At 48.6% G+C, this 17,805-nt stretch overlaps 1 protein-coding gene and 1 long non-coding RNA gene across 6 annotated transcripts in view; one reads left to right on the forward strand and one right to left on the reverse strand.

Moving 5' to 3' along the window:
• LOC309542481 (uncharacterized protein) overlaps window positions 1-17,805 on the reverse strand; it is a 57,868-nt gene that overhangs the window by 13,149 nt on the left and 26,914 nt on the right. The window lies entirely within an intron of this gene.
• The window catches only part of LOC309542828, a 68,172-nt gene continuing 66,068 nt past the window's right edge, over window positions 15,702-17,805 (forward strand). Inside the window, exon 1 of the long non-coding RNA XR_014224460.1 lies at window positions 15,702-16,044. This is a non-coding gene — a long non-coding RNA (uncharacterized lncRNA). The remainder of the gene's footprint in view (window positions 16,045-17,805) is intronic.

A 17,805-nucleotide genomic window follows, 5' to 3' on the forward strand; every position in this document is an offset into this window, starting at 1 on the left:
AATAGCTGTTGGTAGTGAATGGTGAGAGGAAGTAGATTTCTTTCCTTCCCACCCTTTTTATTTGTTGCCCTTATGCTCCTGATAGTACAGTACACAGGACAACCTTCTGAGGACCATGGAATAGCTCCATAGTTGCTAGACTTTGGGTTCTAGGGTACTGTTACCAGCGCATGAGAGGTGCAGGGGGGGGGGGGAGAACAAACCTACCTTTTTTCTCTATGTGCCTTCACTGAGGCTCCTAGCAAAACAACAACAAACAAACCTATGGTCATGTAAAGCATACTCAATAAACAAACAAGACGTAACCAGCTGTGTTCTTAGATAAATAAGGTATACTATGCATAGTATCAAATCATAAATTTCAACAGAAGTAACTCATAAAATTCAACAAACGAACAAAGCAGAAGACCCAGCAGATAAGATCATTCTCTAGTCAGTTCATGCATAAGGTCCATCCGTGTAATAGTGTCTATTCCACCTGTCTGTTCATAAGATCCAAACAATCCACACGAAAGGTTGTTACAGTTCCACAGAATCCTTTCGCAGCCACTACTTTCAGGGAAGGGAGGATGCATTTTCCAAGCTCAAGAAAATTATCTCAATTTTCCTGATTCCCCCCCACCCCTGTAACCCCCCCCCCGAGTTAATCTAGTGAGAGATTTGGGGAGCTCACTTAGCTTTACACACATTGTACCTCTTTCCAATGGCTTCTATTGTTGGTAGGGATCATTATGGCTGTACTTCCATAGGGAAACCACATATTGCGAAACTATGCGTGATGGCTGAGAGACTTCTGATCTACAGTACTTTATTTTTATTTGTTTTTTAATTAAATCTCTATACTGCTTTTCATTCGCGGATCATAGAGCTCCATACCAAGGGTCATATTCAGATGTAAAACTAAGCCATTGTTTGGTGTTTTATTAATTTCTATTTATTTCACAAAATTTATATAGCGCTTGATAAAGCGGTTTGTAAACTGTGTTATCATTAAACTGCTAGTGCCTTCAAAACCAATATTTGTCTTAAAAAAATAATTTCAGTCTCTATATTGTAGGAGTCAGAGGAGTGAAAGTGTGTGTGTGTGTCCCCGACTAGTGTAAAATACAAATGTGCTGAAAGGAAGCCAAGTTTGCAAAATTTAGGAAATACTATAATTAATGCTGTCCCACCAGGGATCATGATGCAGTCTGTGTTTCGTCTTTTGTAAGACACCTTCTCTCTTCTGTGCACAGGAAGGACAAACAGGGAAGCAGGAGGTTACATGGGCAACTATAAATCTGACATTTCCTGACTCAATCTGCAACCTAAACAACATCCTTTTAAAATAGGTGTGGAGCGTTTTATTTAACAGTAATAATATGTACAGCTCCCTCCCCCCTCCCCCGTTTTAATGGAACTCTGCCAGTTAATACCAGCTGATATGCCGGTCTTTTGATTTTTATTCCCAGAGGCCCCAACTATACACCAAAATTACTTCACCTGCCCCTGAACTGTGGACATTTCTGGTGTTGAATGAACATGGCACCTCTTTAACAGAGCATTTTGATGAATGTGGTCTATATGCTGTTCAATAGGTCAGGGGAGGAAAAGGAAGAGACGAGGTAGCCAAAACTACAGGGAAAATGTTATTACGTAGAATAGATCAACTCAGATTGGAATTCATCCAGCATGCTGGGGACGGAGGCTGTTAAAACTATTAGCGGAATTGGTAAACTTCAGAAGTTGTAACATTATGTTGTTTATGTGCAGCCAGTTTTTAAACCATCATGTCCTTTCTTGTGCCCTTTTCTTCTATTGATGCTAAGTATTGTCCTTCGGTTTTGAAAGGTTTTCTTTAAGCTGTTTCTTTTTCCTGAATGGTCAGCTTCCTCTCCTTATGGAAGAATTTAGCTCTCCTCCTTCATTGGTATAGTTGCCTTTGCCTTTTACAATTTGTTTATCCAGTGCATATAATAAACGCGGACTTCATGGCTTTGCCACATGAGTCAATGCACTGCAGCAGCAGTTCATGGGATCTGGCATTCAAACTGTTAAGCTAAAACTGACTAAAAGTTTGAAACTTGGCATTCATCCATACTTTAATATGGTGTCCATAAGCAATGCCCCTTCAAGGGCCAGCAAGGCCAGTTAAGCCTAAAACTGTGCATTTGAACAATTTTGATATGGATCCCAATAAGCGATGCTGTCTGTATCCTGTTACAGTGGTACCTCGGGTTAAGTACTTAATTTGTTCCAGAGGTCTGTTCTTAACCTGAAACTGTTCTTAACCTGAAGCACCACTTTAGCTAATGGGGCCTCCTGCTGCCGCCGCGCTGCTAGAGCATGATTTCTGTTCTCATCCTGAAGCAAAGTTCTTAACCTGAAGCACTATTTCTGGGTTAGCAGAGTCTGTAACCTGAAGCGTATGTAACCTGAAGCATATGTAACCTGAGGTACCACTGTACTCTCAGCTGCAGCTCCTGTGCTCCACACATTGTAAAAGAGTCAAGATACAGGGCTGGGGTGAGTCCTCCTTTAGGAATGGTTTTGTGTTGCCTTCAGGGGCGTTTTCTACTGAAGAAGGTGCAGAAAGGGAAGGTGTTGGCCACACACCAAGAATTCTGCTTTGGGTGGTTTGTGGCGCACAAAACAAAGTACCCATTCTCTACAATACAAAATCAGGCCCATAAACAAGGAAACACCTTGTCCACCTGTTCATCTCTGGGAAAGACAAAAAGTGAGCTTGGGATGCATGGAACATCTGACATTTCTGACATGGACAGAAGCTCCAACATGCATGCTTGACAATACTATGATGCCTCTTGAAAGGTCTGTAGTCCTTCTGCATGATAGAACCAATGGATTGTGCAAAGTCAATGAGGCAGGGCACCATCTGTTTTCAAGAAGGTCACAATCCCCAGAGACTATTCCGCAGGTGGCTCTCAAATAGCACACACTGCATACAATCTGTTGAATAGATCTATGTTACCATAGATATGGGGTTGGGAAAGAAAAGATGGATCTCAGGGGCTGGCAACCAAAGTGGACAATTCTTGACCAAGCTCAGAAAAGGTGGTATGAACTAATATTTCTTTATATATTGCTTGATTGTAATAAAACCTCCAAGCAGTTTATGATAAATATTAACATTATCAATAAAAGCAGCTAATTAAAACTAGCAGCAAAAAAGATTAAAATACTTCAACATCTGCATGTCTGGATAGACTTGCTAATAATAATAATAATAATAATAATAATAATAATAATAATAATAATAATAATTTATACCTCGCCCATCTGGTTGGGTTTCCTCAGCCACTCTGGGCGGCTTCCAACAAAAATTAAAAATACAATGAAACATCAAACATTAAAAACTTCCCTAAACAGGACTGCCTTCAGGTGTCTTCTAAAAGTCAGATAGTTGTTTATTTCCTTGACAAGCCCTCTGCCTGGTTCCCTGTAACCTCACCTCTCACAGTGAGGGAACCTCCAGAAGGCCCTCAGAGCTGGACCACTGTGTCTGGGCTGAATGATGGGGGTGGAGACGCTTCTTCAGGTATACTTAAAATACTTTAAGCAGACACCAAAATGATGAAAGCGAAGGCAGCTTCCTGATGTAACCAGGCATGGAATTTCAAAGAATAGGTGCTACCACGCTAAAATATGTATTTTTTACAAACACAAAACCAGTTTATATGGCCCCTGAAATGGGGCCAGTTCTACAGATCGAAGTGCTCAGGTGTGCATAGATGCGGTAAGACTATCTCACAGGTAAACTTAACCAAGCTATTAAGGGCTTCATATACTACAGGTAGGGACACAGGTGGCACTGTGGGATAAACCACAGAGCCTAGGACTTGCCGATCAGAAGGTTGGCGGTTCGAATCCCCGTGACGGGGTAAGCTCCCATTGCTTGGTCCCTGCTCCTGCCAACCTAGCAGTTCAAAAGCACCTCAAAGTGCAAGTAGATAAATAGGGACCGCTCCGGCGGGAAGGTAAACAGCGTTTCCGTGCGCTGCTCTGGTTCGCCAGAAGCGGCTTAGTCATGCTGGCCACATGACCCGGAAGCTGTCTGAGGACAAATGCCGACTCCCTCGGCCTATAGAGAGGGATGAGCGCTGTCAGAGCTGCTTGAAGATCCTAGCTCACAGAGGATCACGCTAGCCAGCGATCATTTAGTAAAAGTCTTTATTGAATTACAGTTTCCATTCTCACGCTGCTGCGCGCAACTCTACGTCTAGTAGCTAGATCGACGAAGCTCCGTCTGAGTCTCCGCCCCGTGCGCACCAACTTAATATCCTAGCCCTGCTCCACCTTTTCCGCCTGACTGTCCTCCTCTGGGTCCCTCTACCCCCCGGGGCTTCTTCCTTCCGGGATTCTTCTGACGCTGACCCGGACCCTCCTGCCTCCTTGCGCCGGGCTTTAGGACCTGGCTCCCTTTCCGGGCTGCTTACTGCGCCGCCTTCCTCTGCATTTGAACTTGGCGCGCGCGCCCAACCTTCCACTTTCCTCTTAACTGTTTCTTCGCTCCCCGATGGAGGTGTGGCCACTCCTGACTCATGCCCTCCCTCCTGTGGTGAGCTGCCAGCGCTTGCCCCCTGGCTCCCTTCCTCTTCCCTGCTCTCTGGCGGTGACGCTGGTCCCGATTTCCAACTGCTCTCCTCTGAGTCCCCTCTGGCTCTATCTTCCTGGGGTGCCCCCCTAGACTCCCCCCTTGCCCTGGCCACTGGTGCTCCTTTCTGTGAATCCTCTGATTCACTGGAAAGACTCGGAGATCTCGGGTCGTCGTCATCACTCATCTTTTCTTCTGCCTCCTCCCCTTCGCTCTCTGTTTCCTCCCTTGCCCTTGCCTCTGCTCCTAAACCCCTGACATCCATCCCCCCCTCGAAGCCCCCCATTCCCCCCTCCCCTCCTTCCGGTGCTGGAGCTGGGGTGTGCTGTTGCAAAGGGACGAACGTCGGATATCGTTCGCTTCCCGTGGCGGGCCTCCATCTGAAGTCTCGCGGGTCTTCCTCCCTGCTCTCGTCGACGACGGTCACCTCCGCTTCCATCTCTGTGCCGCCGTGCTCGAAACCAGGGTCGTCCCCGAAAACGTCCATGTCCGTCTCTCCCTCACTTCCTCCTGGCGGCGTTGCTCGTCCTGGGCCTTCCAGCCACCTTCTGCGGAACTGCTCCTCTGGTCTATCGTCCCACCAATACGAGGGTTCTGATGCAGATCCCGAGGGTGACCCCTCCGGGGAACGGACGTCTTGTGTCGGGTCCTCGTCCGAGTCGAACCCCCGGAAAGTGCTGGCCGAAAGCGTGGGCGTGAAAAGCCAGTCGTCGAAAAAGTCTGCTGGCATAGGTCTATGTGGGAAGAGGGCATGAAACTCGTCTTTGAGTAGAGGTTCGTCCAAGGCGTAGCCCGGCACCCAGCTGTTCGCACTGGCCAGGGTGCCCTCCTTGGCGAGAAAGTATTCTACCCCCTCTTCCCCCCATCTGGAGTCCAAAATCTCCGTGACGTCATTGATGCGCTCCTTCTGTGCCACTCCCGCGTGCCCCGTTCTGTCTCTGACCGGACTCGGCGCCGTTCCGGGTTCCTGGAACCTGTGCGGTGCCTTGTAGGGAGTGAGCACCGATCTGTGGAACACCGGATGCATTCTGGAACCCTCCGGAAGTGCCAGTCTGAAAGCTACCGGGTTGACCTGCTCTTCGACTTGGTAGGGTCCCAGTTGTTTATGCCCTAGTTTCTTCTTGGCCAACGACCTGGCCGGCACTGCGTGGGCTGCTAACCAGACCCAGTCTCCCACGTGGAGCTCTTCGCCAACCCTTCTGTGCCTGTCCGCTTGTACCTTGTATGCGTGTTTGGCCAGCTCCAGGTGGCGCCTCAGCTGATCGTGGACTTCCTGCAGCTCCGACGCGAACGCATCTGCTGTCTGCGGCTCCCCCTCCCCCATTCTTTCCAGTCCCGGGAAGGTTCTGGGGTGCCTCCCGTTGTTGGCGAAGAACGGCGTGACCCCCGTGGACACGTGCTTCGTGTTGTTGTAGGCGAACTCGGCAAGCGGCAGGTAATCCACCCACGTCGCAGGCTGTTGATTCGCATAGCATCTCAGGTACTGCTGCATGATGGCATTGACCCGCTCCGCTTGCCCGTTGGTCTGCGGGTGTCTCGCCGACGCCAGGTTGATCTTGACGTTTAGGAAGCCCATCAGCTTCTGCCAGAAATTCGAGATGAACTGCCGCCCGCGGTCGGACAGAATAGACCGTGGCAGACCGTGAACCTTGAACACGTGGTCTATGAACAGTTTGGCGGTTTGCTCCGCCGTGGCCACCTTCGCACACGGAATGAAATGTGCCATCTTGGAAAACAGGTCCACCACCACCAGCACTGCCGTCTTGCCCCTCGAGCTGGGCAGATCTGTGACAAAGTCCAGAGCCACCCTTTCCCAAGGTTCGACCGGAGTTTGCAGCGGTTCCAACAGTCCTGCCGGCGGTCTGTGCACTGGTTTGGCCCTCTGGCAGGTGTCACACCTCGCCACGTAGTCTGCGACCTCCCCTCTCATTCCAGGCCACCAGAAATCCCTGGCTACTAATTCCACCGTCTTCTCCTTGCCAAAGTGCCCGGCCGTGGGCGCGTCGTGCAGCTGCTGCAGCACCTTGGCGCGAAGGTCGTCTCCCGGCACGTAGATGGCCCCTTTACGGATGAGCAATCCATCTCGTAGCTGGAAACCGTCGGCCGCAGCCTTGCCCCTTTGCACCTCTGCCATCTTTGCTTGCGCGAAGGAGTCATCCTGCAACGCTCGTCGCACCGCCTCCAGGTCCACGGTGGCCGCGGCGCACGCCCATACTGTTGGTGCGAAGATGTGCATGGCGGCCGCTGGCGTTGCGTCCTCCAGATACTGTGGCTTACGGGAGAGGGCGTCCGCCATGATGTTAGTGTCCCCCGGGACATACTCTATGCGGAAGTCGAAGTTCGCAAAAAACTCAGCCCAACGTATCTGCCTCTGGTTTAGGAACTGTGCCGTGCGCCAGTGCTCCAGATTCTTGTGGTCCGTGCAAACCTGCACCGTGTGCTTGGCGCCGATCAGGAAGTGCCTCCACGCTTTGAACGCTGCATGAATGGCCAGCAACTCCCTGTCCCAGATGGTGTAGTTCTGCTCGGACTTGCTGAGCTTCCTGGAGTAAAACGCTCCTGGCCGCCACACCCCCTGCTGGTCCTTTTGCAGCAGGACCGCCCCCACGGCTCTGTCCGAGGCGTCTGTCTCCACCCTCATCGGCCTGCTGGGGTTGACGTGAAGCAGCTGCTCTTCCGACGCGAAGAGACGCTTGAGTGCCTGAAAGGACTGCTCCGCCTCCTCTGTCCAAACGAACTTCTTTTTCTTGGAGCTAAGCGTGTCTGTGATGGCCGCTGTCTGCATAGCGAAGCCCTTGATAAACTTGCGATAGAAGTTCGCAAAGCCGACAAACCTTTGGACCTCTTTTCGGTTGCGTGGACTCTTCCAATCCAATACCGCTCGAACCTTGGCGCTGTCCATGGCGAGCCCCTTGTCAGACAACTTGTAGCCCAGAAAATCCACCTCCGTCACGTCAAATTGGCACTTCTCCAGCTTGGCGTAGAGCCTATGTTGCTTTAGTCTGGTCAGCACTTCCTTGACGTGTCTGTCATGCTCCTGCTGCGATTCCGAAAAGATCAGGATGTCATCTAAGAAACAGACGCACGTCTTGTAGAGAAGTCCCGCCAACACGTGATGCATGAAAGCTTGAAAAACGTGGGAGCCATTTTGCAATCCAAAAGGCATAACTCTGTATTCGTAGGTACCCAGTGGCGTGAACATGGCCGTCTTCCACTCATCTCCCTCCCGCATGCGAATGAGGTTGTACGCCCCTCGCAGGTCTAACTTGGTGAACACTTTTCCCTTCCGCACCTTCGCCAGGAGGTCGTCGATTCGTGGCATGGGGAAGTCCGACGGCTTGGTCCCATTGTTTAAAATGCGATAGTCCACGACCAGTCTTTTTTGGGGCGTGTCTCGCTTTTTAACAAAGAATACAGGACTGCCCCCCGCTGCCTTGGACTCTCGGATGAAACCGCGCTCCAAATTATGATCTAAGAACTCTTTGAGTTCCTGCAGCTCGTCCTCTGACATGGAATACAGCTTCCCTTTGGGCAGCGCCGCCCCCGGCAGCAGGTCAATTTTGCAGTCATATGGTCTGTGAGGGGGTAGCCTGTCCGCCTCCTTCTCGCAGAAAACTTCCAAAAATTCTGCGTACTTGTGGGGAATCGCTTGCAGCGTGCCTAGCTGCAGCTGTGACTCCTCTTGCTCCCCTTCCTGCTGGGGCATGATGCAGTGTTCAGCACAAAAGGAAGAGCCGAAGGTCAGCTGCCTCTGGTACCAAGCCAGCGCCGGGCTGTGCTTGTCCAGCCAACTCATGCCCAATACAATGGGCGTGTCCGATAGCTGAGTGACGTTGAAGCTGATGATTTCCCTGTGATTCCCAAGTCGCATCACCATTGGCGGCGTCTGCTTCACCACTTGCCCCCCTAGCAACTCCCTTCCATCCACCGTGACAACCTGCAGGGGCAGCGTGGCAGGCAGCAACTGTATAGCGTGCTTGTCGACAAACTCCTGCCCTATAAAGTCCGCGTTGCTGCCCGAGTCGATGGTAATTGGCACGTCCATGGTGATTCCATTGGGCAGCTGGAGAGATGCGGTGAGCCTCACCACTGGTTTGGGCGGGAGGGGGTTCACGGGCTGTAAAATCTCTGGGGACTGCTTCACTGACACGTCTGGCTGGGCCCCAGTGCCTCTTCCTCCAGCCAGACATCGTCGTTTCCCTGCTGTGGTTCTCCTTGCTGCGTTGCTGCAGTCACCATTGCTGAGGCTGCAGTGAGCTTGTGGAGCCTCTGGGGACACTCTTTCGCCATATGCCCTGGCTCCTCACAGACGTAACACTTCCTGTTCCCTCTAGGAGGCTTCGCTTTCACTGCTGCCGGTGCTAGGGCTCTGGTTGCTGACTGAGCCCTTGCACCTCCAACCTCCATAGGTTCGGCTCCTCCTCCTGGCGGAGGCGTGGATTGCGCCCGCGCTGCTTCTCTGGGAAGGAAGGAGGGGCCCCTGGCTGATTCGCGCCCTCCACGCCCTTCGTCCCTGCTCCACGGACGTTCTTCCAGCCTCACCCCCACTGCCAGTGCCCTCTGAACGACCTCCTGGGTGGTTCGGGGTCTCTCCCCCCTCGCGATCTCATCTTTAATCAAGCTGTGCAACCCCTCCCAAAAGAGGTCTCTTACAGGGGCCGAATCTCTGTCCCATTCCAGGGCACTGACCAAGGCGAAAAAGCGTGCATGATACTGTCTGACGCTGGCCCTCCCTTGTCTTAGCCCATGCACCTCCTTCCGGGCAAGATCCACGTCAATACTTGATAAAAAACACCCATCCATCGCTTTAATAAAGGCATCTGCATTCTGGAGCGCCGGATCCTTATCCCTCCATAAATTGCGTAGCCATGCTTTAGCATCCCCATGCAAATGGGCCATGATGAATCCCACTCTCTCTTGCTCATCTCTAAAGTCTTTATGCAGCAGTTGCAGTGCGCACAGTACGTCTGCTCTAAAGTTGGGATACTGTTGCAGGTTCCCATCGAAGTGAGAGACCAGACCGCCTGTTCGTCTCGCCAACCCAATTCCCTCCTGCCGGGGTGTCTGCTTCGTCAGCACGTCTAACCTGATCTGGAGATCCCTGCAGGCGGCAGCTGCCTCCTCCTCTCTCTTCCTGGATGCGAGAGCCTCGGCATTCAGTTGTGCCACTGCTTTTCTGAGTTCCTCTATCTGCTGCTCAGCCGTCATGTCGTCTGCTGTTCGTGAGCTCACTAGTAGGCACCTGTTTCTCTCCCCTCCTCGGGGCTGTAGATGCCCACAATTTGGAGACGGAGCTTACTGTCAGAGCTGCTTGAAGATCCTAGCTCACAGAGGATCACGCTAGCCAGCGATCATTTAGTAAAAGTCTTTATTGAATTACAGTTTCCATTCTCACGCTGCTGCGCGCAACTCTACGTCTAGTAGCTAGATCGACGAAGCTCCGTCTGAGTCTCCGCCCCGTGCGCACCAACTTAATATCCTAGCCCTGCTCCACCTTTTCCGCCTGACTGTCCTCCTCTGGGTCCCTCTACCCCCCGGGGCTTCTTCCTTCCGGGATTCTTCTGACGCTGACCCGGACCCTCCTGCCTCCTTGCGCCGGGCTTTAGGACCTGGCTCCCTTTCCGGGCTGCTTACTGCGCCGCCTTCCTCTGCATTTGAACTTGGCGCGCGCGCCCAACCTTCCACTTTCCTCTTAACCGTTTCTTCGCTCCCCGATGGAGGTGTGGCCACTCCTGACTCATGCCCTCCCTCCTGTGGTGAGCTGCCAGCGCTTGCCCCCTGGCTCCCTTCCTCTTCCCTGCTCTCTGGCGGTGACGCTGGTCCCGATTTCCAACTGCTCTCCTCTGAGTCCCCTCTGGCTCTATCTTCCTGGGGTGCCCCCCTAGACTCCCCCCTTGCCCTGGCCACTGGTGCTCCTTTCTGTGAATCCTCTGATTCACTGGAAAGACTCGGAGATCTCGGGTCGTCGTCATCACTCATCTTTTCTTCTGCCTCCTCCCCTTCGCTCTCTGTTTCCTCCCTTGCCCTTGCCTCTGCTCCTAAACCCCTGACAAGCGCGCAACCACAGAGTTGGTCACGACTGGACCTAATGGTCACGGGTCCCTTTACCTTTTATACTACAGGTAACATCTTGAACTTGGCCCAGAGCAGCTCTCAGATCAGAGGTGTTATATGCTGACAGGGTTTTCTGTTGGCAAATGTGCTGCAGGATTCTATACTAACTGCAGCATCCAGATCAAGCACAAAGGTAGCTTCGCACAGAGCTCATTACAGTAATCCAATCTGGATGCTATAATGGCAGGAATAAGTGCTACAAGGCCAGTCTTAATTGCACTGCTCTTTGTCACTGAACGAAACCGTTTTTCTGGAATGATTCAAGTTGAATCCACAGCAGCTACACATTCTTCTCAAGAGTGCGCATTTGGCATAAACAGAACACGTTTCTAGGTTTCCAGTCGATAAAATAGGTACATAACTATATTTATATCATATTACATAAGTATATCATATTACACGGTATTGATCTATACACAAAAACAAGAAGTTTGTAGATTTATTTTTGGATTACGAATCTTTGGGATTAATATTAGCTTGGTGTTTAATATAAACTGGTTTTTCAGAAACAGTATCCAACCCGCTCTGGGATCCCACAGCTAATTCTCCCCTGGTCTCCTCACTGTCCCAAATAGGACTAATTTAGACAGCTAGTCCTGGTGATCATCTAATGTTTATTGGATGGATTTCCCCCCTAATTTGATTTTTGATTTTTGAATTTATTGTTCTTCACGTTTTATACTGTATTTTATGCTGTTTTTTGTTGCATCAATTAAGTGTTTTAAATTTGTTGTTAGCTGCCCTGAGCCCAGTTTTCTGAACAGGGAAGAGTGGGGTATAAATGAAAAATTATTATTATTATTATTATTATTATTATTATTATTATTATCCCCAAGTATTGGCCATGCTGGCTGGGGCGGATGGAAGTTGGAGTCTAACAACATCTGCAGGTCACCGGTTCGGGAAATGCTGCTTTGAATGATATCATAAGTCATTATGGGACTTGGATGCCATTACTGAAAGAAAAGAAGCTTGTGTTGTTATAAATTTACCGTATTTTTCGCCCCATAAGACGCACTTTTTCCCCTCCAAAAATGAAGGGGAAATCGGGGTGCGTCTTATGGGGCGAATGCCTGCAAGCCTCGCGCGCCCGGCAGGAGGTCCCACCGGGTGCGCGAGGCTTGGGGCGGCAGCCTGTCGCCCGAAGCACGGGGAGCCCTCGGGAGGGCTCCCCCTGCTTCGGGCAAGTGTCTGCAAGCCTCGCGCACCCGGCAGGAGGTCCCACCGGGTGCGCGAGGCTTGGGGCGGCAGCGGACTGCTTGCGCGCACCTAGAAGCTTGGGGCCGGCTGAGCTCAGCCCGCCCCAAGCTTCTAGGTGCTAGAAGCTTGGGGCCAGGTGCGCGCAAGCAGTCCGCTGCCGCCCCAAGCCTCGCGCACCCGGCGGGACCTCCTGCCGGGTGCGCGAGGCTTGGGGCGGCAGCGGACTGCTTGCGCACACCGAGAAGCTTGGGGCCAGCTGAGCTCAGCCCGCCCCAAGCTTCTAGGTGCGCGCAAGCAGTCCGCTGCCGCCCCAAGACTCGCGCACCCGGTGGGACCTCCTGCCGGGTGCGCGAGGCTTGGGGCGGCAGCGGACTGCTTGCGCGCACCTAGAAGCTTGGGGCGCGCTGAGCTCAGCACGCCCCAAGCTTCTGGATTAGCGCAGGGGTCCACTAGCCCTGGGAGAGGCGCCCGGCTCTCCCACGCTAGCGGAGACCTTGCCTGCACGCAGAAGCTTGGGGCGCGCTGAGCTCCGCACGCCCCAAGCTCCTGGTGTAGCGCAGCGCACCTGGGGGGGAAATAATTTTTTTCCCCTTTATTTCCCCCCAAAAAATCTAGGTGCGTCTTATGGGCCGGTGCGTCTTATGGGGCGAAAAATACGGTAACAGGAAGTTTCCCTAAAGAAGAGTATACCAGAGACACAAGAGACTCCTGTTCCAAGTATAGTAAGAAAATGGTAGGAGGATATCTTGGAACACAGTTGCTAGTTCCATTAATTCATTTATGTTGCTAGGCCTAGTATACTTTTCAGTTTACTTTTCCTTAGGACTATTCTTTTAAAAAAGCAGTACTTGTATCCTGGAAAGGTAGCAAACTGATACTGGACTTCCCGTTGGTAGAGCTAAAACCACCCACCTTATACTCTTTCCTGCAACATATAAGTGGGGCAAAATCATTGTCACCTGAACTAGTGGTGTTTGCAGTTCCATGTTCTGAAATATGATGAAAGAACCATCTATTTAACATCCACTCCTAGGCTCATAAAAGAAATCCCATTTCATGGAGCTTGGCTCCTTCAGTCTTAAAAGAAATCCTAATCACAAGTATTAGCTCCATTTCTCAGAAAGTGGGCCAGGTGGCTGGGATTTCTAGGAATCCTGTGGGATTGTAAGTCATCTGTAGCAACTAGGGAAAAGCATTGAGTCAGTGATCCATTTGGGACAAGAGAGTTCTCCCAGCCTGATAAGATGTGTCCCTCTTGTTTGGTATAGAGCGGCAAGCAGTGGCTAACATGTAGTGCTTGTTACTCATATGCTCATTTTAGAAATTACTACTATTTCTGTAGTGCTGTACAGGGAAAATAGCAGCAGATTGCTTAGCAATTTCTAAAAGAAAATCATGCAGTTAAAAATGAAACCTGAAAAGCAAAACGTATTATCTATTTAGTAAGTATTCCTGATTGTGCCCGTAGATGAAAAACCATTCAACTACAGTAACCAGCTGGCAAAACTCTGTATTTAATACTCTATAAAAAGTATCAAATGTCTCACAGACTGGATCTTCCACTAAGTAAGTAAATGAATTTATATTTTCTCCCCATCTGCTTTATTTAACCCAAATGGCCATAACGTTTCAGTTGACCAGTCAGTCCAGCACTGCTCAGAAGAGCACTTTGAATTTCTTTCTTATTGAAATCAATGCAGTCTTTAATAGTGAACGCTATCTCTGAAAAATTTTGATATTGGATTGTATCCAAAGTTAGCCATTCTCAGAGTGGACCCATTCAAATTAATGGACATGGCTAATTTAGGTCTATTAATCTCAATGGGACTGCTTTAACTTAGTTGGATATAGCCATTGACACCCTCGTTTGACATTTTCACCCACAGTGTTAGTGAGTGGAGCATGTAATAAACACCATTAAAAAAAAAAATCCATTCAAAATATACATCTCTGTTTGAACAATGTAGGATAGCAGTAATGTAGAAAGGCAGTAATTCTTCCAAATACTGGAAACCACAGGAAGGGAGAGTGCCGTTGTGCTCAGATCATGCATTTAAACGGCCTCGGTCCAGTATACCTGAAGGAGCATCTTCACCCCCATCGTTCTGCCCGGACACTGAGGTCCAGTGCTGTGGCAGTTCCCTCGCTGTGAGAAGCCAAGTTACAGGGAACCAGGCAGAGGGCCTTCTCAGTGGTGGCACCCACCCTGTGGAACGCCCTCCCACCAGATTTCAAAGAGAAAAACAACTACCAGACTTTTAGAAGACATCTGAAGGCGGTCCTGTTTAGGGAAGCTTTTAATGTTTAATAGGTTATTATATTTTAGTGTTCGGTTGGAAGCCACCCAGAGTGGCTGGGGAAACCCAGCCAGATGGGCAGGGTATAAATAATAAATTATTATTATTATTATTATTATTATTATTATTATTATTATTCATCTAGTTGCCCACTCTGAGAACAGGATGCTGGACTAGATAGGCCATTGGCCTGATCCAGGCAGCCCATCTTAAGTTCTTATGTTAAGTAACTTTCAACTGCACGGTTCATTAAGAAAAGGTTGGGGTGTCAGGATTTTCATTCTCTCCCGTGTTGCAGAGTGTGTGTGTGACTACTAGATCACATGCTCTGTGTGTTGGCATTCCATTCTTTGGAAGCGTAGGAATGGAAGGAACTGTGCGCCACTTCTGTCTTCTTTGTCCTTCGTTCTGTTCTGTTGTTCTCTCTCTCGGAGGAGAAGAGACACGCCATAATGACTCTGTTCTTTATTTCGATCCTGTAAATAAATCACCACACCCAGATACTACATATCCTCAGTCTCAGCTTCTGCTAACCTCTGCTGCTTGCTTGAACATCCGGAGGAGTCAATGCTGTGTTATACGTTCTGGACCGCTGCCGGGAGAAGGCCGTCTCCCACCGAGAAGCACCAACATGGGTGGGGGGTGGGAATATTGGAATTTGCCTCAGTGGACAAGCTGATATGCTACCTCAGAATGCAAAGCAAAGACAAGATACTTTTTTTGTAAGATAGATAGTTTATTACAGTGGTACTTAATTGGTTCCGGAGGTCCTTTCTTAACCTGAAACTGTTCTTAACCTGAAGCACCACTTTAGCTAATGGGGCCTCCTGCTGCCGCCACGCTGCTAGAGCATGATTTCTGTTCTCATCCTGAAGCAAAGTTCTTAACCTGAAGCACTATTTCTGGGCTAGCGGAGTCTGTAACCTGAAGCGTATGTAACCTGAAGCGTATGTAACCCGAGGCACCACTGTAATTATAGTTGCAGAAAAAGGCTTGTGCCAAACACAGGATATGGATCTGCAATTCTTTTTTAAAAAACCTACTTAAGATGTAAATGTGGTTAAAAGATAAGATACTTCTAGGAATACCCTTATGTTTTCACAAATGAAGTATAAATTCTCATTAGAATATGTTGAATTGTTAGATCGAGACATTAATTGCTTTGTTTCATTGTATTATGATGAGATTTTACACTCAAAAGTACAACCAACATTTCAATCCAATGCTTGTAGGTCAAAACTGTGTGGCTGTTCCACCTGATTTATTATTATTTTTTAGTAATTGACCATACAGTTTTACCTATGCACATTGTATTGTACATGTCTAGGCCATATCAAGACATTGCTGTCCCCCGGTTTGTGGATGTGCTGGGGTGGTGGAGGTGGAGCAGGTGCAATCTAATGGTCAGGGAGGACACAAATACACTTTCCTCTACAAGATGGACTGGTACAGGAAAATTAGTTAAGTGCAGCCTAAGCTGAACAGGATCCAGTAGGTTCTCTCTGCGATCTTGGTGTTATCAGCGCCATGCTCTAACCAACTGAGCTATCCAGCTGTTCCCAGTGTTGTGTGACATGGTGATGCTTTTGAATCATGCTAACTAAGGATGTTTCTACGTACCGTATGCCTGGGAAGCTTCAGAAGCTGTCTCAGACCAGTAATCTAGACTCTAGAACATGGCAGAAAATTTAGAGCTCTTCTAGATGAAAAATATTAGAAAGCCCCCAAACTTTCTGCAGAGCAGCACTGGTGGTTTTGCCCAACAATAGTTAATGTCCTTGGCTGTGTATAACAAAGGCAACCTGAAGGCTATTGAACACATGCTATGGGAACCTACAGGTATGTGTTTTAAAATAAATTTGTGTACATCGCTTCTTTTTAAACAGCTGTGTATTTCCAGATAAAAGCCACACACACCCATCCAGTCAAGCCTGCATACTTTTCATTATCTGCCTAAAACACTAACAAAATAATGTATCTTCTCCTCAGGACTTATATTGATTCATCCTGCTGTGAATACAAATTATGGGGCTTGACAATAAGATAATAAAACCGAGAGAGAGAGAGAGAGAGAGAGAGAGAGAAGGAGGAGGAGGAGGAGGAGGAAAGTAGCATATATATATATATATATATATATATATATATATATATATATAATCTCCTTTGTTTGCAAATGTGGAGCATTAATTGCATTCCTGTGCGGCAATCTGGACTGAGCTTCTGCTAGGCAAATTAGATATAAACTGAAGGTGAGGGCAAAAGGGTCACCACAGCAAGGGAGCATCGAGTGACAGGCACAGGGACCTCCGATGCATGGCTTGCAGAGCAGATGTTCACAAGGATGCAGTGATTATTGAACTGGTAATAAAAAAGCATCAGCTTACAGGCAGCCACGATGGATGCTGGTAATTATAAAGCATCCCCTGGGAGGAAAATGACACAAGTCAGCCGCATCTCTGCAATCACAGGGGCATAATTAAAGCTCCAGTAACAGTTGTTAATAGGGTGCAAATAAAACAGGGGGAAAATTTGAACGCAGTCTTTTTTTAGACAGACGGCAAAGGGCAATGTAATTACAGGGACTGCACATTTTATAATTTTACTATAGGTAGTAAAACAAAGAGTTTTAATATATATAATGGATACGGCGATAGCAACACGTACAAACACACACATGCACAGTGTATAAACAATGCCAAAAGCATTTTGCTCTATGTCGTTTGGATGTAGAGAACAGATTTTTAAACAGAATGTTTATGTTTTTAATTCTTAGAATGAACTAAACAAAAACATAAAGAAAATAGAACATTCATAAATATTTGGCCATTGTATCTTCCAAGGAAGATCCATAAAGGTGCAATGTGCCAAGAGACATGAGCGCTGGCCATATAAATGAGCAGCCTTTGCTTAGGCCTTATTTAAATACGATGCAGAGAAGGCAGGAAGACTATACCCATTGCACAAACCCCATTTAATCAATTGCTTTGCCTGTGGGTGCACCGCTGCTCATAGCCAGGGTGGGCTGTGGCAACAGAAATTATTGATAGCATGGGATGGCGTGTATGATATCATTTTTAATGTAAATAAATACTTCATTTTCTAACTTACCTCAAGTAAGGAAATTAGCCCTGAGTGCTCACTGGAAGGACAGATCCTGAAACTGAGGCTCCAATACTTTGGCCACCTCATGAGAAGACAAGACTCCCTGGAAAAGACCCTGATGCTGGGAAAGATGGAGGGCACAAGGAGAAGGGGACGACAGAGGACGAGATGGTTGGACAGTGATCTCGAAGCTACCAGCATGGGTTTGACCAAACTGCGGGAGGCAGTGGAAAAGAGGAGTGCCTGACGTGCTCTGGTCCATGGGGTCACGAAGAGTCGGACACAACTAAATGACTGAACAACAACAACAACAAGAAGAAGAAGTTAGAAAAGGTGGTGGTTCTTCCTGCATTAGAAGTTTTTAGTGGCCACCATTCAGTGATGCTGTAGTAGTGGGTTTCCTGCATCAAAAGGGGCTGGATTAGATCATAGAATAATAGAATTGTAGAGTTGGAAGGTACCCTGAGGGTCATCTAGTCCAATCCCCTGCAATGCAGA

The sequence above is a fragment of the Podarcis vaucheri genome (assembly GCF_965113315.1).
Source record: "Podarcis vaucheri genome assembly, chromosome: 1".
NCBI classification, from domain to species: domain Eukaryota; kingdom Metazoa; phylum Chordata; class Lepidosauria; order Squamata; family Lacertidae; genus Podarcis; species Podarcis vaucheri.